This window comes from Tamandua tetradactyla, chromosome 1, assembly GCF_023851605.1.
Source record: "Tamandua tetradactyla isolate mTamTet1 chromosome 1, mTamTet1.pri, whole genome shotgun sequence".
In the NCBI taxonomy this organism is placed as follows: domain Eukaryota; kingdom Metazoa; phylum Chordata; class Mammalia; order Pilosa; family Myrmecophagidae; genus Tamandua; species Tamandua tetradactyla.
Window position 1 is genome coordinate 32,783,025 of NC_135327.1, and position 22,013 is coordinate 32,805,037.

Sequence of the window (22,013 nt, forward strand, 5' to 3'; positions counted from 1 at the left end):
AATGAAGTTATTAAAATACGGACTGTGAAACTATAGGGCAAGCTCTGCAAGATAAATGACCAAATAATGCAAGGGGAGGATATTGGAAGAAGTTCTAGATTGAAAGAGACTTGAGAGACATGTTAACCAAGTGCAATATGTGCACTGTATTTGGATCCTGATTCACACAAATCGTAGCAATGAATTGGCTGCTGTGATCGGTTGAATTATGTACTCCAGAAAAACCTGTTCTTGGTCTTAATTCATTCCTATGAGAATGCACCCTTTGGAAATAGGACCTCTAGTAGATGCTATTTTTAGTTAAGGTGTGGCCCAACTGAAACAGAATGAGTCTTAATCCTTTTATTGGAAGCCTAATAGAGAAGGCCAAAGGGAAAAAGTAACCAGGGGTAGAACTTGGAAGTTGATGGAACTTGGTAATATTAAGAATTATTATTGTGGCATAATGATTATGTTTTAAGAGTCCTTGCCTTTATATATACATATATACACTGGAATACTTATGAATTAAATGGTAATATATTTTATATTTTCTTCAAACTAATCAGGGTGGGTAGAAATTTAAATAAAACAAAATAGGGCAAGAGTTGAAGATTGTTGAGGCTGGGGAGTAGTACAAGGAAGTTTGTGGTACTATTCTAATTTGTGAGTCTGAAAATTTTAATTATAAAAATAAGCTTAAAGATTAACAATTCACTGCAGGTTAACAGAAGCTATTATGTTTCCTGTTTTTCCTAGACTGCAAACTTTTGCCATATTTTTATTGTCCATGAGACGAGATACATTTTTTCTTACAAAGTAAGTATCCAATGAATATTTATTGGATTGGATTGGATTTTCTCACTTGTGAATCCTTTGGTCATATATATACTTTTAGCAGTGAGCTTCTCAGCCAAACCATAATTATTATATTTATTCAGTAATGTAATGCAATACCAATGATTTTATTAAAAATTGTTAATATTTAGTGAATGCTTACTCCTTTGCAGCTATAAATGGTAATTAACTTACCCAAACCATCTTGCTTAATTCTTGCAGAACTTTATGAAGTGGGGACATGACACTATTGTGATGCGATTACAGATATGACCCTTAGTGATGCAATTACAGATATGACCCTTAGTGGGGTGGGGTACTTTGCCCATGATCTCATAGGAAATGCAAAGCTAAGGACCACTATCAGATCTCCTGACTTCAAAATCTAAGCTTTTAACCTCTCCATTGGGGACTTTCCTCACAGGCCAGGAAAAATGGATGACTCACGATAGGTATAAAATATGATGCCTTTTCTTAAGAAGTATTTTAGAAACCCGACTATAAATGAAATGGCTCCAAAGAGATTAGTGAGAGTAGAAAGAGATCAGTGTTCCTGTCCGTTAAGAATTAAGATGAGCATTGGAAAGGGTGGGGTAGGGAAGCAGGCCTAGGCCTAAGGAAAGGGAGTAAGACAGTCAAAAGCCTAGAGCAGACATTCCAAACCACTGACCCAGTCAAACTTTGTTTGTCTACAAAGTTGTTTATTTTTTTCTTAAACTTTTTAAAATTTTAAAACAATATAAAAATTACAAGACAGTTGCAAAATTAATAAAAAATCCCACACAGAGGACTCCAAATTATCCCCATTTCCCCAGATACCCAGACCCATCGATTTTAACATTTTGCCACATTTGCCATATTCTTATTCTGCCAATACATCTCTCATCTATCTATTTATCCATCTATTATTTTCTGAACATTTAAGGATAGCTTATATACATCATGCTCCTAGATGTATATCAACCTAGATCACTTGATACTTCCATATACAACAAGGATATCCATTTATATAACCTCCTTAAGTACAGTTATCAAGTTCAAGAAATTTAACATTGAAATAAATCTTACAATCTATATTCCAATATTTTCCTATATATCAATAATCTTTTGAACCTTTTCTCCTCCATTATAAGATTTCATTCAATACCACATATTGCATTTAATTGTCATTGTCTCTTTAGCTGTTTTTAAAAATTAATTGTAGAAACATATATACAACACAAACTTTTTCATCTCAATCACTCTCAAGAATATTACTCAGCGGGATTAATCACATTCACACTGTCGCAGTAACCTCATCACCACCCACTACTAAAACCTTCCCTTCATTCAAAACAGAATACATACACTTTGTGCATTAACTCACCATTATCCCTGTCCCTACCCCTGGTAACTTGCACTCTAGCCTTATGAGTTTGTTCATGCGCTGATATTTTCTTTGTAGTTACTGTGGCGCTTAAATTTAATATCCTAAATCTATAACAATCTTGTTTGATTTTATACCAAAATTAACTTCAACAGTATACCCAACTATGTTACTATACCTCTCTGACCTCCTTATGTAGTTTTTGCTATAAATTACATATTTATAAATTATGAGTCCAAACTATTGATTTATCGTAACATTTTATGCGTTTGGCTTGTAGACCTGTAGAGAGTTTTAAAAAACTGGAGCTACCAAAACCAAACAAAAACAGATAGTACTGGCATCAATATTTACCCATGTCATAACCTTTACTAGAGATCTTATTTCGTCATGTGATTTCATTCTAGTGCCCCACTGTCCTTAACTGTCAACCTGGAGAACTCTCTTAGGCATCTCTTGTGGGGTCCGTCTAACGGTGGCAAACTCCCTCAGCTTTTGTTTATGTGGGAATGTCTTAATCTCTCCCTCACTTTTGAAGAACAGTTTTTCCAGATATAGAATTATTGGTTGGCAGTTTTTTGCCAATAGCACTTTAAATATATTATCCCACTGCCTTCTTGCCTTCATGATTTCTGGCACGAAATTGGCACAATCTTACTGAGGCTCCATTGTATGTGACATGTTGCCTCTCTCTTGCAGCTTTCAGAATTATCTCTTTTAAATATAATTAACTAATTTTATTGTGGCAAAATATACATAATATAAAGTCATTTTAACTATTTTAAGTAGACAATTCTTTGACAGTAAGTACATTGATAACACCATGCAATTTTCACCACTATCTATCTCTAGACTATTTTCATTATACCAAACCAAAACTCACACTCATTTAGCAATAATTCCCCATTTCCCCCTCCTGCCACCCTTGGTAACCACTATTCTGTTTTCTATCTCTACATATTTGTTTATTCTAAGTATTTCATATAAGAAAAATCATACAGTATCTCTCCTTTTGTGTCTGGCTTATTTCACTCAACATGATGTCATCAAGTTTCATCCATAGTGTAGCATGTACCAACACTCAGCTTTTTTTTTCCTAGAGTCCCTCTCTCTACTTACCTTCCCTTAAGATTTTTAAAAATTTTTTTATTGTATAATGTAACATATATACAAAGCAAAGAAAGAAAAAAGTAGTAGTTTTCAAAGCACTCTTCAACAAGTAGTTACAGGGCAGATCCCAAAGTTTGGCAAAATATACATAATATAAAATCATTTTAACTATTTTAACTGGACAATTCTTTGACAGCAAGTACATTGATAACACCATGCAATTTTCACCACTATCTAACACTCTTCAACAAGTAGTTACAGGGCAGATCCCAAAGTTTGTCATGGGCTACCATACCATCATCTCCAATTTCTCCTTCTAGCTGCTACTGGCACTTCTTTTTTACACCTGAATGGTATGAATATATCACATTTAGCTTAGCCATCTGTGCTGGTTTGAAAGGATTATGTACCCTAGAAAAGCCGTGTTTTAATCTTGATCCAATCTTGTGGGAGCAATTTTCTTTTTAATTCCTATTCAATAATGTAGGTTGGAATTTTTTATTAGATTATCTCCATGGAGATGTGACTCACCCAATTGTGGGTATTAAGCTTAGATTAGAGGGAGATGTGACTCCACCTATTCCAGGTGGATCTAGATTAATTTACTGGAATCCTTTAAAAGAGGAGGCATTCCTTTTTTAAAATGACGAGATAGCCACAAAACTACCAGAGCCCATGCAGCCAGAGACCTTTGGAGATGAAGAAGGAAAATGGCCCTGGGGGAGTTTCATGAAAAAAGAAGCTTGGATGTTGCCATGTTTGCCATGTGCCTTTCCAGTTGAGAGAGAAACCCTAAATTTCATCGGCCTTTCTTGAGTGAAGGTAACCTTTTGTTGGTGGCTTACTTTAGACATTTTTAAAGACTTGCTTTAATTTAGACACTTTCACAGCCTTAGAACTGTAAACTTGCAACTTATTATATATCCCTTTTTAAAAGCCATTCTGTTTCTGGTATAGCATAGTCTGGCAGCTGGCAAACTAGAACATCATCCTTCTGTTGATGAATGAACACTTGGGTTGCTTCCACCTTTTGGCTACTGTGAGTAATGCTGTGATGAACATCGATGTACAAGTATCTGTCTGAGACCTGCTTTCAGTGTTTGGGGGTATATACTTAGGAGTGGAATTGTGGAGTCCTGTAGTACTCCTATAATTAGAGGCAATTTCTTGAAAGAATCGATGTTTTTTAACCATGGCATGAAAGAAGAGCAGACACAATATAAGAACATGGACTCAATATAACAAACTTTGCACTGATTCATTTATTCATTCAACCAATATTTGATGAGTGCCTACTAAGCAAACAATACATACCATGCATTTCTTTGCCCACTTTATTTTTCCTTGTAATACTTCTCAATGCCAAATATCAAATTATATATTGTGTATTTGTTTACTTATTTGATTCTAACACCGCAGTAGAAATAAGCTCCATGACAGTAGGCACACCATCTCTTTTTATTTACCAGGGTATCCTTAAGGCTTACAACAGTTTCTGAAAATAGTAAATTTTCAATAAATATTATTTGAAATCCTCCTTCCTCCCTGAACTCACAGCCTAAGGTCAGAGGTGGAAAATTGAGCAGGTAATTCCAATACAGTGTGACCAGTACAGGGTGGGAGAAGTTCAGGAAGCTTTGAATGCACAGAGATAAGGCATTGAATTGTCAACTAAACGAAAAGGTATTGTGAAATCCAATCGACTCCTACCATATGGAAAGAAAAATGAGGGAAAGTTTATTCTCTTTGCTTGTTCATTAAATAGCTTGTGCTAAAAGATGCATAACCAAAGCTAAAAGGATGAAGAAATTGCATCACTTTTGACTACTATTTCCAGCTAATTACTATCTTTTACCAAAGCAAAAATGTGGGGCACGATTTTGCCACTAAGTTTACTAGTCCTTGAATAACTGCCACTTAATTGGAGAGGGGGCTATAAACTTGAGATGAGAGTATCCATGCCATTTATGAGAAAGAAAACATTATCTCAGCATTGCTGGAAGTAATTTAAGTTACTGGGACGGATTTTAAAATTTGTGTGTATATATGTATGTGTTCAATTAGAGTGCATTTTCACCCTGATGAAGGAAGTCAATGGACAGTTATTGTCCACTATTGGAGGCTAGAGGACCCTTCTCTTCTCACCTTTGCTGGCCAGTCTGAACATCAGGGCAAGTACCACAACCATCTTTTATCAAAATGCTTCTGTTGCAAAGCAGCAAGAACTTGTCAGATACAGATGGTGATGCTGACTTCTCAATAGGGGGAAAAAAGGACCTAAATTAGACTTCTATAAAAAGAATATTGCATATTTATTTCCACAATAACACCCAGGAAAAACGTTAGTCAAGAAGCAAGCAACTGGGTGAATAAATAAGCTTGTCTTTGTTCTCATCAATTAAGTTATTACATCAGTTGGAAAACCAGTGAATTATAATACAGATGTTTAATGAAACACTGCTGAGCCTATAAGTCAAACTCCTATTTTGTCGTGTGATTTTGGCTGCATAGTTTTGTGTGTGTTAAACCGTATTTATTAGCTGATACCCATTATTATTTTGAGCAAGGTATAATTCAGTTGTCAGGCTCCAGCGCTGGCAAGGAGATTTAATCAGTAAGAGCCGCTTTGCTACTGAGTATAAAACAATGTGGGTTTCATGAAGCAATCATGGCACTGTGAAAAAATGGGATTAATTAGTATTGTACAAGAACAGGCAGCATGCTCATTAAAACCTTGTGAGGTGGCTCTTGATAAACTGCCACTTGATAGGACTGCATTACTGTGACAAGGCAAAGACTTCATTTCCAAATCCTTTCTGATTGTATCTCGCTTTTAAGTTACCTGAAATGACCCTCCCTGGGCGTTTCAAATGCAAAGATCAAAATGACTGCCAGGGATGCCCTAGCCACCTGGACCAAGGAAGCCAAGCAGAGATGGGGAAGCTTCAAAGACAACTTGTTTTGAACTCGCAGTCAAACATGAATCAATAGCTGTAAATGAGGCAGCACCAAGGGTGGTGGATTTGCATTCACACTCAGCAGGTTAGGCAAAAACTAATTTGACAATTGGCAACCCACCTTAATGAAGGCCATATACAAATCCTCTCTGTCTGTTTGTTTACCCAGTGCTGGGGATGTTTGGAAATGTATACGGCCTTGGGGGTGGTTGGGATGGGGTCGGGGTGGGGGTTGGTATAGTAGATGGATAGAGGAAGGCAGTAACTCAAGCAAGTAAGCTCTCTGCAGCACCTCTTTATTAGCGCCCACTAATTAATTATTTGGATTTCCCAAATGCTTTTCATAGTTCTTTAAACGAATAGTTATTGTTTTGTCTGTTTTCACAGTGAAAGCATTTGCACAGGATTTTAAAATGTCCTATGAGAGCAGTCTACTTTGGGTAAAAATGCTTTGGACAGCCTCTTTGGGCACCAGATCTTATTCTATTTCAAACGTGTAATGATTTGGGTTATATATTCATGATGCAGTCATTTTGGGGGACTCTAGAGTTAATGTCAGCTGAAATGTGTTCTGAACAATTCATCAGACCCATGTTTTCCTCCAAGGATATCTCACTTGCATCCCCCCAGTTTCTGACATGGCTGGTGGCTTTAGCTAACACTGCATGTAAAGCAACTGTACATAGAACGCGTATGCATTGAAGTGTATTTTGTATCTGTAGGGCTGGAAAATGTTGCTCAGAAACCTCAAAGTCCTTGGATTTTTCCCCACACTATTTTATTAAAAAAGAAAAAAACAACAACTAAGCTTGTTAAATCTCGCCAGCATATTAAATTAATGCTTTCTACCATGAAGCTCAAATACTCAGTTCACAATTATAGGTGGTTTGCAATTGAACTTAGGTAAATCCACTACAGTCTGCAGATTGGAGGCACTGGGCAGAAGTCAGGCTTACCTGAGCAGCCTAGATAGGATTAAGCACACTGCTTTAGCAAGTGATGTGTTGCAATATTATTAATTTAAACCCTAACATCTCATTGTTGTGATCCAAGCTGCATGATGTAATGCAATATGACAGCCATTGAATGAATAGAAAATAGAATTTATCTCCCAAAATTTTACACAAAATAAAGGCACAGAGATAGACAAAATCATGGGATAAAGAAAGACAGACAGATACCTTTATACTTTAATATTTTTTCTGGGTTCGAATAAGTCTGCCTCCATCTGGTAGCATTAAGAGTAGCATATAGGGCGGGCAATGGTGTCTCAGTGGCTGAGTTCTCACCGGCCATGCCGGAGACCCAGTTTCATTCCTGGAGCCTGTCCATGCAAAAAAAAAAAGAGTAGTATATAGTACCAGTCCGTGTGCACAGAGATCCCCACAGAGATTTCTCTGTAAAGAAAAGGGGTGACTACTTCCCCATTTTGTTGCTTTTATTTTAGCAAGTGAATTGCATAGAGTTAATATGCTGCAAGTGGAGTTTCAAGGACTGCCATTGACGCATGATACAGTCATAGGAAATTTTCTGCCCTTAGTTTGAGGAGAACCTCCTGCAAAGACCGACAACTCCTTCAGGTAGTAACCATCTACTTGATTTATAATCCTACGGTGGTGGAAGAGGTTAGCTTGGTAATTTAAATCACTGGATTTCACTAATGAACCACGGCCAGAGAGAAAGCACTTTACATTGTAAAGGTTCCATTTCACCTTCCTTATGCTCCACATACTTTATCTACATATTTTTACATTATTTATATAAAAAGGGAAATGGTTCTCTCACAGGAGAGTGAATGAGCACAGCCTATCTGCGGTTAGTGCTTCTCCTACAATCTGCTAATAACTGGGTACCCTCTCTCAGGGTAACAACTGGGTGGCCAGATTTCACAAATAAAAATACAGGATGCACGGTTAAATTTGAATTTCAGATAAACAACAAATAAATTTTTGAGCTTAAACATGTACCAAGAAAAATTTGGGAGACACTTATACTAAAAGGTTCCTTGTTTATCTGAAACTCAAATTTAACTGGGCATTCTGTATTTTATCCAGAACCCTAAACTAAAATGAAGGTAGAAAAGAGGCAAACTTAACCCAGTGAGGTTGCTACATGACATGTCAAGAGAAAATGCTCTACAAAGTTTGGGAACATTGACCTTAGAAGTCTTCCAGCATCTGAGCGTCTCAGTGGAGCATTTTTATTCAGCAGATTATTATGGGCTTCACTGAGCTTGGAAATATCGATAGGTCATTTTTTACCACGAGGATAAGCACGTTTAAATGATGTTTCCTTCATATTCACCTCATTTCCACTATATAATTTTGTATCAAGAAAATACACAGTTCTCAAACTTGAGAATTCCTGGAACCTCCTCCCCACCCCCACAATATCTCTACAGCCTGCAGTTTCAAAAACGATTTTCTATACACTCCAAGTAATTGAAAAACAGGTCCCCAAACAAATACATGCACACCAAAGTTCATAGCAGCACTATTCACAATAACCAGATGGCAGAAGCAAACTAAATGTCCAAATAGATGAATTCATAAACAGAATGTTGTATATACATACAATGGAATATTATTCAGACATAAACAAGGATAATGTACTGATACGTGCCACAACATGGATGAACCTCAAAATTATTATGCTAAGTGAAAGAAGGCAGACACAGAAGGTAAGTTAGTGTATGATTCCATTTTTATGGAATATCTAGAATAGATAAATCCATAGAGACAGAAAGCAGACTGGTGGTTGCCAGCCTCTGGGGAGGATTGGAGAGTAGGAGGATGGGACTACCTGCTTAATGGGTATGAGCTTTCTTTTTGGAGTGATGAAAATATTTGGAACTAGATAGAGGTGGCAGTGGCATAACATTGTAAATGTACTAAATGCCACTTTAAAATGCTTAATTTTATGTTATGTGAATCTTGTCTCAATAAAAATGTTTATTTTAAAAATTAAAAATACAACATTGATGTTAATGAGAGAGAATGGGATTAGTCAGCCTTTGAACTCATTTTAAATTCTTTACCAGATGCAAAAAGATCTCATTTTCCATAATGCTTGACAATTAAAAGACATTTCCATATAAGGTGTTAAAAAGTTCAATGAATAAGCATTGAGCACCTACAAAAGGGTCACAGTTAACTATACAGAGCCTTTGTGCAAATTAGAAAAATGTGTTCCCTCTGGGGCTCCCTGGAGAGCTGAGCCTCAGCACCTTGGGAGGGCATCTATTTCAGTCCCAGACATGCTACATGATTCCATTTTTATGAACTACAAAAACAAGTAAAGCAATCTATGGGGATAGAAACCAGAGCAGTCATTGACCCTGGGAGATAGAGTAGGAGGGAGCTTTCTAGGTGATGGTGGATAGGAGGTGGCAGACGTTTTTTGTAAGGGCCAGATATTACACGTTTTAGGCTTTGAGATGGACATATGGCCCTTGTCGTATATTCTTCTTTGTTTTGTTTTGTTTTCTTGTTTTATAACTCCTTAAAACGTAAAAGCCATTCATAGCTCACTGGTCATACAGAAATCCTCCACAGCCTGGATTCGGCCCAGGGGTCATAGTTGCTAATCTCTGCTCTAAGGTGTTGGTTACATGGATGTATGTATTGGTCAAAACTCAAAAACAATTCACTTACAATCTATGAATTTAAGTGTTTCTCCATTAAAAAAAAAAACATTGCCTGCTAATTCAATAAATATTCAAGCACTAGCTATTAGTAGTAGAAGTAGTAGTAGTGTGTTGTATGGCAGGGTCACATCTCATTCCTTTTCCATGCATCCCGCCACTGCAGCACCATTTGTTGATTTTTGCTTGTCCATTTGTCTGTTTGTGTTGGTTTCTTTGTGTGTTTATTTTGCGAAGTGCATGGGCCAGAAATCGAACCTGGGTCTCCCACATGGTAGGTGAGAATTCTACCACTGAACTACCCTCACACCCCCATAACTAATATTATTTTAGCTTCATATAAGTAATATTCTAATTTATTTTTTATTATAACAAAGAAACCATTCTTCCACACTATGAGAACAAATTCAAGCAATATATTTTAAGGTCCCCATTATGAGTCCCTGAAATCCCTACTATTACCTACAGACTCACTTCCATTTGCTTCTGGCGAAGAGAATTTGATTTCATAAGGACTGTATCTCAAGCCAGAGAACACTTAAATCTAGAGAATATATTCTCAGAATCCTTCAACCTAGTCAAAGAAGTACAAATATCGCAAATGGACCAAACAGTCCATTTCACGTGGCCCCTAAATGAGAACTGCCTGAAATTAGTGTGTACAAGTGTTTCCTTCCCAAATAGAGCAAATACAGCTTTTACCCAGGTCAATGATAGGAGGAGAAAGTTTTTAAAGAAGGGGAATGTTTATATTTAAGTTCTAACCTGATAAAAATTTGAAGTATTTCCAAGGAACAAGAATATACCAAGAATATTCTCAGTATATTCATATTTACTCATTTACATAACGGTCTCCTTTTCCACTCATACAGAAGATTACTATGTGGAACCAGCTATCCAAAACCATGGAGCAAAGCAGTATTAGAAAGTGTCATGTTAGGAAAGTTCTTTGTGGAGTTAAGCAGTTCTCATTTGTTTCCAGCAATAGAAGCCCTGGTATCGGTATCGACAGGAAGGAAATTTGCTTTGTGAATTAAAGCATAAGGGGGAACTAGAGCATGGCTACTACAAACCACATTATTGCACCTTTTCTTAAAATTTCTAGCAGAACCTTGAAATTGAGAGACTTCAGTGGGTATAACGTTCCTAGATAAGTCTGCTTCCCATAAATTATTGTTCTCTCTAAAAGGGGAAAAGAACAAAAAGGTATATGACTCCTTCCTCGGGAAGTTTCCTGTTGAGGCCAGTGTCCTCAGCCCTATCATTTAATTTACTACCACCTTACCCATAGGTATTGTGCTTATTCTTTCACTGAACACTTTAGATGCCCTGGTTCCTTTCTTCTTCACCAGAACCCTTGGAAAGAGATCCTATTATTATACCCAATTTATGGATGTGACAACTGAGGCTAGCCAGTTATCACCCCAAAATAAGTAATAGAGTTAGTTTTAAAACACAGTTCCACCAGACTCCAAATTCCATGTTCTTAATCCATGTTTCTTTACTATCTCCCCAAATAAAACTGAAAGCATTAGTAGTTATGGGCTAAAAGTACTGTGGAAGATTCCAGAAAAGATCACAGATGATCAAGGACTAGAATGGAAAAACTGTATAAATTAAGTAAAAGTTTAGCTACATCCTGTAATAGGAGTAATATCTGAGTATGCAAAGATAAGAGAGGATGGCATTTCAAAGGAGATTCCAACATATCTGGGATAAATTCCTGGAAATGTCAATTAAAAAAAAACATTAAATCCTTACTAGGGGATTTCAGTCCAATTAAAACAGCTTCAATTCATTTACTGTCAAGCATTATCTTTTTACAGATACCCTGATCTGTTATAATTGATCAGAACATGATGAATATTTCAGAAAAATCACTCTTCCTAATGGTGGGAACAGTGATACATCAAAGAACTTCAGGCAACTACTCATATTACAGTACAGCATAGAAAGCTACAATTTTTCTTGGCAAATGGAATTGGGGTGCTGTGTCTCAAGTACAAGTTCACATGTATTTTATTTGCATGGGAGGTTAATGGGGAGAGAAAGGAGTAGTAGAAAGGCGGAAGTGCAAAATAATTTCAAAGGAGTATCCATTTAATTGTTAGTCTGGAAACATCTGAACTATTTACTTCTCTCTTCTGTGCTCAATACCTAAGGACAGAATATTTTCCTCAACTGCTGAAACGGATGTGTCCTGCAAAACTAGCTGAGTGTCTGCGAAAAGCCCCAGGGACCCCAGGATTGGGAAGACTACCCTGTTGCTGAGGGCGTCTCCACAGCCGACTTTTGATAAGAAAGATTCTGGAGAGCAGGAGGAGGAGCTATGTGAGTCGCTTCCGCTGGCCTGTTGCTATGGCAACCTTCCCCTTTGTTTCCCTGGATTCAGAGCTGCTGCCTCATTTAGCGACTGGCATTCAGGTGAGGCAGCTGTGTGTGATGTCTTAGAAGAATAAGGAAGCGGAAGAAAGAAAACAGCTTGAACATACACACATGCACACAACCTGGCACAGAGAAATCATTCTTGGGATGTTTTCAGACCTCTAACCGCTAACTCTTTGAGCCAATCAGCATCACATGATTGTAAATGGAATTGAATAATAGGCATGGGGAATTTTTGTCTTATCCTGGTTATCACTTGGATGGTTACCTTTCACGTGTTCTTCTTGTCACTTAGAATACTTTGCTCTTCCTCAACCCACGGAGAAATCTCAGTTTAAAGATCACTTCCTCAAACAGTCTTTCTCTGACCACCCCCTTCTACCCTCTGCCAACATTCTCAATTTCAGCATTCTGTTTGCTTCCTTCATGGCACTAGGCAAATGATTTCGTTGATTGTCTTATGTACATCAGATTTTTATATCTGTTTCCCCAGCTAAATCGTGAGTCCCATCAGGGCAGGACCCTGTCATTTACGTGCAGAGCTCTCAGATGAAATGATCTAAAAAATGCCCATGCAAAGAGAAGCAAATGAATATTTGTTGAATAAATGAAAAATATGATAACTTTAAAAACATGATTTAGGGAGCTGAGTTGTGGTCCAGTGGCTTAAAGAATCTCTTTAAATGCTCTTTTCTCTTAAGTGAACAATAAAGGAAGGAGTCAAATTAAAATCTAAGAATATGACATGAGTCTCAACTCCATTTTAATATTCCTCATAAAGATCTGCTTCATTGCAGAAGTTTTGCACATTTTAAGGAAGTCTAGTAATACATTTACGATTGAATAGTGTAGGGGTTGACTTCATTTTAGAGCATATAAAGCTAGCATTCAAGAAGCATGGAGCAAACTTGGCTATGAAGTGCACCTCTACTGGGTATTTTCTTACTGGCATGAGACCACAAGAAAAGGAGGACTTCAGGACCTTTAGTAGAAGCTAAGAGGGTGTACCCAAGGAAGAAAGGTCTATCATTGGTAAAAATGAAGAGAGAAAGGGACAAAGATGGTACCAAGAATAGAGGACGTTCTGCAAAAGCACAGCATTCTTTCCCCATCCATCCACTTGGTTCCTCAGAATCCAATGAGTGTATTTTCTTTCTCGGTCTCCCTGTACATAGCTTTTAATGAAATTTATTAGAGGGTAATGATTACATACACCCCATCCTGGAATATTTTTCCAAATTTATAATGGGCATGAATGAGAAGCTGGATAAATTTTATGAAGTATATTTTAGCCAGCTTTTAATTTTTTCCCAAGATACTGAAGCATGACTCTGCAAAAAAATATATATTCTCATGCATATGAAAATGCAACAATACAAAACAAAAGCAAAAACAAAAAAATAATAAAATAAATGAAAGCTACCATTAAAAGTTGCATTCACTCTGCATTAGAGAGTAAAATAGGGCCAGCTTTTATGGAGAATATGCTACCTTCCTCCTCTAAAAATAACTCCTGCTAAACGAGACAATAAGCCACCCAAGTCCTGATAATTTGTCAGTGATTATATTAGTGACAAACCCAGAATTAGTTCAAGGAGCAGATGGCAGTTTTATTTCTCCTGAGTATCCACAAATTATTTCATAAAAGGTTCTTTACCTCACAGGTTTTGCAACAGTACTACTGGCTCAATGGTCTGAGATGAATGTGATTGGCTGAGCTTAGTTTTGAGCCCAGGTTACAATCCTGGCTGCAAGAAAGCCAGGAAAAATGAGTATTTGGCTTTCAGAGCTTATATGTAGAATGTAGGCTCTACCTCCCACCAGGACACATATGATGGAAGCTTAAACAAAGAGTTGAGATGATGGCCCATGGAATTCCACCTGAAAATGGAATAGACTTGTAATAGCGAATGAGTCTCTTGACTCAAAACTATTTAAGTAGAGGTTAAACGGCTATAAAGTATAGTGAAGAGGTAGGCAAACTTTTTCTATAAAAGTCCAAATAGTAAATATTTAATGCTTTATACTCTCTCACACAACTACTCAGTTCTTTGCCACTGTGAATGTGACTATGTTCTAATAAAACTATCTGAAAAACCTGGCAATAGGCCAAATTTAACCTAAAGGCCATAGTTTGTTGACCATGTTTGTTTGTTTTTTTGTATAGTTTGTTTACAGCATATATCATGGAGGCAGTTTTCCTGGGCTTGATCTCAGCCTCTAGCATTACTACCTTTGTGATCTGGCCTAGGATTAATTAAATCTCTGTCTCAGTTTCATCTGTATTGTGTGGATCTTAATGGTATCTACTGCAGAGTTATCATGAGAATTGCATGAGATCATCCCTCTATGATGACTGAAACAGAACCTGACACATGGCAAGTGTTCAAAAAAGGTTGTGAAGCTCCTACTATTATATATAGAATTTAAGCAGCAGATAGGAGTGTTATATACCATGAATTTACTTTGTCTTCCCAATATCCCTTTCTTTGGATACTTCTACAGATACCCAACTCAGCTCATGTGAGGCATGAAGTAGACCACATTTTCTCTTTGCTCCCAAGATGAGTACATGTCCCAGGTCACACCAAACAGAGTTTTTCCTCTTTAGCCACAGTGTTTATTTTTAAATGGGTGCGTGATCCAAGATGGATCAGAGTTTCCCCTGAAACTAGCATCTATGAAAAGAGACTTTAAAAATAATTTGCAAGATTCAACCCCAATAATTAATACAAATACTATTACTGTAATATAATTAAGTCATAGATGATACAGAACAGTGGTACATAAGCAGGCATGTCTGGAAATTTTGCTTTGTTTTTTTAATACACACCTGGACTACTGCAAATAAATCTAATGAATCAGTATGTCAAGAGAAGGGGACCTTGGCATATCTCTGTAATTAGAAGCAGTTTTATGGAGATGCTAATTTCTATGAGCAATTAAAACATGCTTTTACATTTTATACAGAGCTGCAAAAATATGCATTTAGAACAAAATTACAGAGGATTCATGCAGCTGCAACTTAAATGGTATTACTTATATTAAAATTTATACACTAAAGTTGCAGGTTAGGTAAGAATGATAGGAAATAGCCATATTTTCCAGGAATGTTTGGTTGCAAGTGACAGAAAACCCAATTCAAAGGATTTAAGAGGAGGGCTGATCAGCTCCTGTTATTGGGAAATCTAGGGTGTAAGGTTATTTTTAGGAAAGACTAGATCCAGAACTCAAAAAATGTCATCCATCCAGGCTCTCTCTTCTCTATTTTAGATCCTACTTACCTTTGCTTGGACACATTCTTCAACATGTTAGAGATTACCCTTCACACCCTCCTCCCTAGGAGCCACTGTTGAAGTGCATCAACTCCCATGAAAAGATGATTTCATCTCTTCAATGTCAATGTGTCAATCTCAATAGTTGAGTTAGTTAGGAGTTCACAAGCGGACTAAGGAGAGTGACAAAAGATAATGGGTCCTATTATGAGTGTCCCATTCTGGGTCACATTTCACCCCTGAGGCTGGCATGGGTAAGGAGAGAAGAAGATCATAATTAACAAGCTCACAAGAAGTAACTGGCATGAGTTGAGAGGTCAGCCCCAACCCCCACTCCTGCCCTGCAAAGGATTGATAGGAAAAAAAACAAAAGCATAGGACTACAACAATCACGCATAGGCTGAGTGCACACTGAAGGCTTTCCTTCATTCTACATTCTCTGTGACCTGTCAATGACTGCCTAAATGTCTGAGGTCAATAAAAAATGGTTATGATACTTACTGACAATAGCAAAATCTTATTATGGCTGAAGTGCAAATTGATGTGCACTGAGCTTACCTTGAGGGCTATCAAGTAGAGTTCAGATCCGCAATAGGGTTCCCCAATTAGAAGTGAGTCAGAGTACAGTGAAATTGAAGCTTTCCTTATCACTGAGGTTTTATAAAATTCTACCTTTCATTCTAGTGAATTTTATCTTTTTTGGTGGTAAACTGAGTCCAGGAAAAGGGAGGTATCTGATTAAACACCATATGATTTCTGTTGAAAGCCAATCCAACCCCTTGAATGACACCTAGTATAGGAGTCAGGTAAACCCTCTGTATAGAGGTACCAGATGTTGGTTTCTAAGCCAGCTCTCAAATGGAAATAACAAAATTAGTACAAAGAGCTGTGATTACTTGGATGCTTTCAGCTGAAGATCTTTGCAAAATGGTCTTTAAACTAATTCTGTGGGAATGATAACCCCTTAGACAATTCCCACCAAACACCAACATTGAAAGCCTGACTAGAAAAGCACATGCTAAGAGTTCTGAATACACCAGCATAGAGGACAAATAATAAGTCTAAACCTGTGGAAGGAATTTTAATATCTCAAAATGTCAGGAGACAGAACTTCTCCATCAGATTGGCTGTGATAGGCTGCACAGTAGAACATATGGTCTGGCCAGTGGGTTACACAGATAATGAATGACCCAGAACTCTGCAATAACTGACAGAGTCCCCTGGAAATCATAACATTCTGTAGTTCTAAGAACCTTTTGATTGCACTGTGAATTATATATTCAGATGACAGAAAATCCAGTTCCATGAGCTAAACTACTTGCATGAAATCTATCCAACCAGAATGTATTATGGAGTGAAGATTTTAAATTGGGTCCAATCAAGCTTGAATGAAATCTGAACTAAGGTCTTGAACCAAACCATAGGACAAACACAAATTAATTCAAGGTACTTTAACATTTTGTTTTATGAATAAACCAAAGGTCTACATTTTTTAAATTTACAAATTTTTTACATAAAACATGGATTTGTTTTGCAATTCAAAACAGTAGAGTAAAATCACATAACCACACCACTTAAGGGAGACATTTTGGTTCATTTATTCAGCATGTACTCATGAACCCCAAATATACACTAGACTTTATGTGCTCCAGATATAATGGCAAACTGAGTTGATTATGTCCCTGGTTTCATGAATCTCAAATTCTAAAAAGACAAAATCAGGAACATAAATAAATGCACACAGACATTCCAGTAATAAGTTATTTTAAAACAGGGGTTGGCAAACCACCGCCTACAGCCTGTTTCTGTATATAAAGTTTTATTGGTACACTGCCACACTCATTTGTTTACACATGGTCTATGGCTGCTTTTGTACTTCTAAAGAGGGGTTGCCACAGAGACTGTATGGACCTATGGACCTCAAAGCCTAAAATGTTTGCTCCCTGGCTTTTCACAGAAAATTTGCTGACCCCTGTAACAAAACCAAGCACAATAGTGTGACTATGGTGGAGAGTTGAGCACAACAGTCTGGGAGGTCTCACTAAGGAAGTGGCGTTTGAATTGAGAGCTCAGTAGTAAGAAGGAACCAGTCACAGGAAGCAAGGTATTTTAGGCAAATAGAACAACATGGCAATTTGGGTGATTTTTAATTTTAAATAAAATATCAACTTGAAGGTAATGAAGAGGTTGGATGACTATAACAAGTCTCAAAGGCTCAACTAGTAAAGTAAACAAACACAAAACCTTCAGAAGGAATGTACTGGCACATTCCTGCCTTGATTTTTACTGTTAAGGGGTATAGCCCAAATTTTGTTTTCTTTCAGAAGCATTTCTCTTTGTTTTCCCTGGGGTAAACTCATCTTTGTATCCAATCATCATTCCCTTCCTCTCACCTTCATGCCTATCTGCTGATATAATGCATCTGCTTTCCCCAGAAAGGTATTCCAATATCATTTGAGGAGAAGCAGAAGAATGAAGATCAGGGAATCCAAGTGAATGAGGTAATGAGGGAATCCAGATCATATACAGGAAACCTTCTGTTTATTTCCACCACACCTTAAGTGACTTGTTGCTTGTGAAGGTGGAGGCAATGCTAGGCAGAGGGGACTGCTGTTCTTTTTAATGCTCTATGTCTCCAGGTGGGCCACTTATCAGGAAAAGTTAGAAAACCCATGTGCCAGTTTGAAAGTATTATGTACCCTAGAAAAGACATGTTTTAATCCTGATCCAATCTTGTGGGAGCAACCATTTCTTTTAATCCTTATTCAATACTGTAGGTTGGAAACTTTTGACTAGATTATCTCCCTGGAGATGTGGCACACCCAACTGTGGGTGCAGCCTTCTGATTACATGGAGATGTAACCCCAACCCATTCCAGGTGGATCTTAATTAGTTTACTGGAATCCTTTAAAAAAGGAAACATTTTGGAGAGAGTCAGAAAAGACAGAGCCAACAGAAAGCTCAGAGCAGAGTTGAATAAAATGCCAGCACTTGGAGAATAGAGAAACACAGATGTTTGGAGATGCTTGGAGCCCAGCAGGCATTGCCATGAGATGTTAAGCAAGCCAGAACCTGGAGAGAACCAAGGGAAGCCAAAAGATGAAAGCCAGCCCTGGAGAAGCATAGTGAGGAACCCCCACAGGAACAGAGGCTGAAAGTGATGGAGCCCAGAAGCAAGGGACCAGCAGATGCCAGCCACGACTACCCAGCTGACAGAGGTGCTCCTGACACACTGGCCTTTCTTAAGTGAAGGTGATCTCTTGTTGGTGCCTTAATTTGAAAACTTTCACTTCCTTAGAACTAAATTGTAACTTATTAAATTCCCCTTTTAAAAAGTCATTCCAGTTCTGGTATATTGTATTCCAGCAGCTTCCAAACTGACACAAGCCACTTCACCTTTTGTGCAGTATTTCTTATACCAATACCCCTTTTAACTCTCCATTCTAGTATGATATTCTAAACTATTTCAGGTGGAAATCTGCACTTAGCAAGCGTGTCCTTGCCTCTATTAAAAACCTCATGCTCCAATTTCAGATATTTTCATGACACTTGTGGTGGTCTTGGATGGATAAATTAAATCTGCTTTTCTCCTGATTGCCTTGCTGGCCCTCTTTGTAACTTCACTTTGTATTCCTTTCTGTTCAATACTTTTCAAAGTACTGAGAGTTTAAAGAGGTACAATAAATCCCAGATCAGTTTTTAATGACCACGGTAAGCCTGCTTGTAATATGTCAGTAAGCTGAACCTAAAAGCCAATGGGGAATAGGCCATTTCTGCCTTAGTAATTGCCTCCACAGAAAGATTTATAATGTCATTATCCGAATCTACAAGAAATAACTCATGGTGCTGAAATACCCTAAAAAAAATATTACAATTCTCTTAAAATCTAGTCATTCATAAGTGCTAAATCATAAAATTTTTTTCAAGATGTTTTATGTTAAAAGGAAAGCCAAGCAAAAAATATAAATGCTCATTTTAAAATCAGATTCCTCATTCTTTATGTTTCTGTTTGTAGCTTTGCAGTTCTCTAGGATTTAATTACAAAATGGGCTGCCAGAATTCCCAACCACAATGAGAAACCATGGCGCCTGAGAAGGCATTTCTCCTCACCATTTTTTTTTTTGGTATCTCTGTGCAATATCAGGGAGTGAGGAGTATTAGTTAGTATGGCAATAAAATTAATTTTAATGATGAAATTAACCTTTTCCCCTAATTTCTCCATTTAAAAAAGTGCTAAACTTCATGACAGAGATGTTTAAGCCTTTCCTGAAGGTTTCTTTCCCCCATAACATTTACAAATTGAAAAAAAACAAAAAAAGATCTGTCATTTCTTTCAAAATGGCAAGAAGCATCCTCCTCAACTAGTACAGGTTTAATGAAGTCCTGGTATTGCCACATCTCCTGTCTCCCTATGCTGTGAAATAGAGCACCTTTATACGAATTTCTGCAGAGCTAAACTGTTCTTTGGAGTAGAGAACCTATTACAGTAAAAAAGGACACTCAAGATGTTTTCCATAATTTGTAAAATTATATTTTTCTTACCTTTAAATGTAGCAATTTATCACTAACTTGAACATTGAATCAAGCCCTTTACAGGATTTGCCCCCTTCCTCTGTTAGCTTATTTGACTAGAATTACAGCCACATTTGTAATATTTAGCATTGAAGCTAATCCTTTGCAGGGAGGGGGAATAGGGCACTAACAGAAAGGGTAACTTAAAAGCATTTGGGACAGAAAGTGAACCTTACGTCTTTTGTTTGCTATTCCTATTGCCACTTCATAGAGCCACACCGCCATCACTTCATTCCTTGATTATTTCCCGGTTTGACATCTCTGTAAATGGTAATTTTCAAATATCTCAAAATATCTTGATCCAAAATGGAATTAACCTTATCTCAGTGAATAACACCACCTGTCCATCTGTGTCCTCACCAGAAATCCAGTGAGAGGTAAAACACCTTCGCTCTCTCTCACCATCCACATTCAAATAATCACCAAGAAAAATTCTACCTCCTGATGATGTTCCCAGTATGAATATTCTCTTCTATCACTACAACCATCATGACCTTAATAATTTCTTACCTGGAGTATCACAACCACCTCCCACCTGATTGACCCATGTAGCACTCCCTTTTTATCCATAAACCACATAATAGAAAAACCAAAATCTCATTACAACCCCATTTAATTATTTTACAATACTCTTCAGATAAAATCTAAAGCCCTTTTTATGGTTCCTTCAAAATTTTATCCCTGACAACTACTCTGGTTTCATGGTATTGCTCTCTCCACCCTCAATCCATTTTAGCCATTCTGTCCGTCCTTTTGGTCTTTGTGATACATCCATTTTCTCTTTTCTTGTTGCCTTTGGGCATATTAATTCCTTATACCTGAAGAGTTTTCTCTTCCCTACCTCCTTAACTTATCTAACTCTTCCTTATAATGCAGGTCTCAGAAAAATCTGTAATTCAAGTCTTTCGTATATTATATACCATCTTAGCAAGTCACCTGCACCTCCCCGCTTGTAGCATTCACCAAAGTTTAAATTATTTGTTACATGCTGAGTTCCTTATCTCTAGGTACTATGATGGCAGGAATGATCTTTATTTGGTTAAGCACTGCCCCACAGCCACAGGTAAAGAAAATGGCATCAAGTAAGACCCCAATAAATATCTGATGAATGAATTAGTATTATGATGCCCTAATTCATCTTTCTGTGCCAGCCTCCACCCCATCCATCCATGCCCTTAATAAATATGTATTGAGACCTATGCACTATATTAAGTGCTAGTATGAACTCATGATAAATTAGAAGTAAACAAGACAGATAAAGTGGCTAGCGGGGAAGCACATACACGTATATAAATAAGATAATTTTAGATAGTGATGGGAGCTAGTAAGGAAATACACCAGAATTGTACCATGACACTTCAAGGAATGGAATTGTGAGCTGAGAAAGAATTTGACATCAAAAGATCTACGGGAATAGAATTCCAAGCCAGAGGCACTATAGGGCCCCTTTGCAGAAATGAGAGTGATATATTTGAGAATATAATTGTGTCTGGAGCATTGTGATTTTGGGGTGCAGATGCCCCAGATGAGGCAGAGGCCAGATTACATAAGGCCACATAAGTTTCAGTATGGAATGTAGGTTTTATTTAAGTGAAGTAGGAAATATTCCAAGGTTTTAAGTGAGGAAATCCTGGCTCCCACTACACAATTAACTTACCTCTTATACTCCTACACTGTCTACATAACTTCTTGAACCCACCTGTGCTGGTTTGAATCTGTTATATACCCCAGAAAAGCCATGCTCTTTTAATCCAATCTTTGTGAGTGCAGACTTATTGTGGGTATGATGTTTTGATTAGGTTGCTTTCATGGAGATGTGGCCAACCCAATTGTGAGCTTCTGAGGTAGGTCTTAATTAGTTTACTGGAGTCATTAAAAGAACTCATGGA

At 37.4% G+C, this 22,013-nt stretch overlaps 2 long non-coding RNA genes across 10 annotated transcripts in view; one reads left to right on the forward strand and one right to left on the reverse strand.

Moving 5' to 3' along the window:
- LOC143644593 (uncharacterized) overlaps nt 1-22,013 on the reverse strand; it is a 369,167-nt gene that overhangs the window by 59,821 nt on the left and 287,333 nt on the right. Inside the window, exon 1 of one of the 7 annotated variants that reach the window (XR_013156778.1) lies at nt 1,012-1,164. The exons of the other annotated variants lie outside the window; for them this stretch is intronic. This is a non-coding gene — a long non-coding RNA (uncharacterized LOC143644593). Of the gene's footprint in view, nt 1-1,011; nt 1,165-22,013 lie in introns of those variants that run through there. 7 annotated transcript variants of the gene reach the window in all.
- The window catches only part of LOC143644609 (uncharacterized), a 77,622-nt gene continuing 56,759 nt past the window's right edge, over nt 1,151-22,013 (forward strand). For all 3 annotated transcript variants that reach the window (XR_013156786.1, XR_013156783.1, XR_013156787.1), the window contains exons 1-3: nt 1,151-1,268; nt 12,055-12,316; nt 17,988-18,053. This is a non-coding gene — a long non-coding RNA (uncharacterized LOC143644609). The remainder of the gene's footprint in view (nt 1,269-12,054; nt 12,317-17,987; nt 18,054-22,013) is intronic.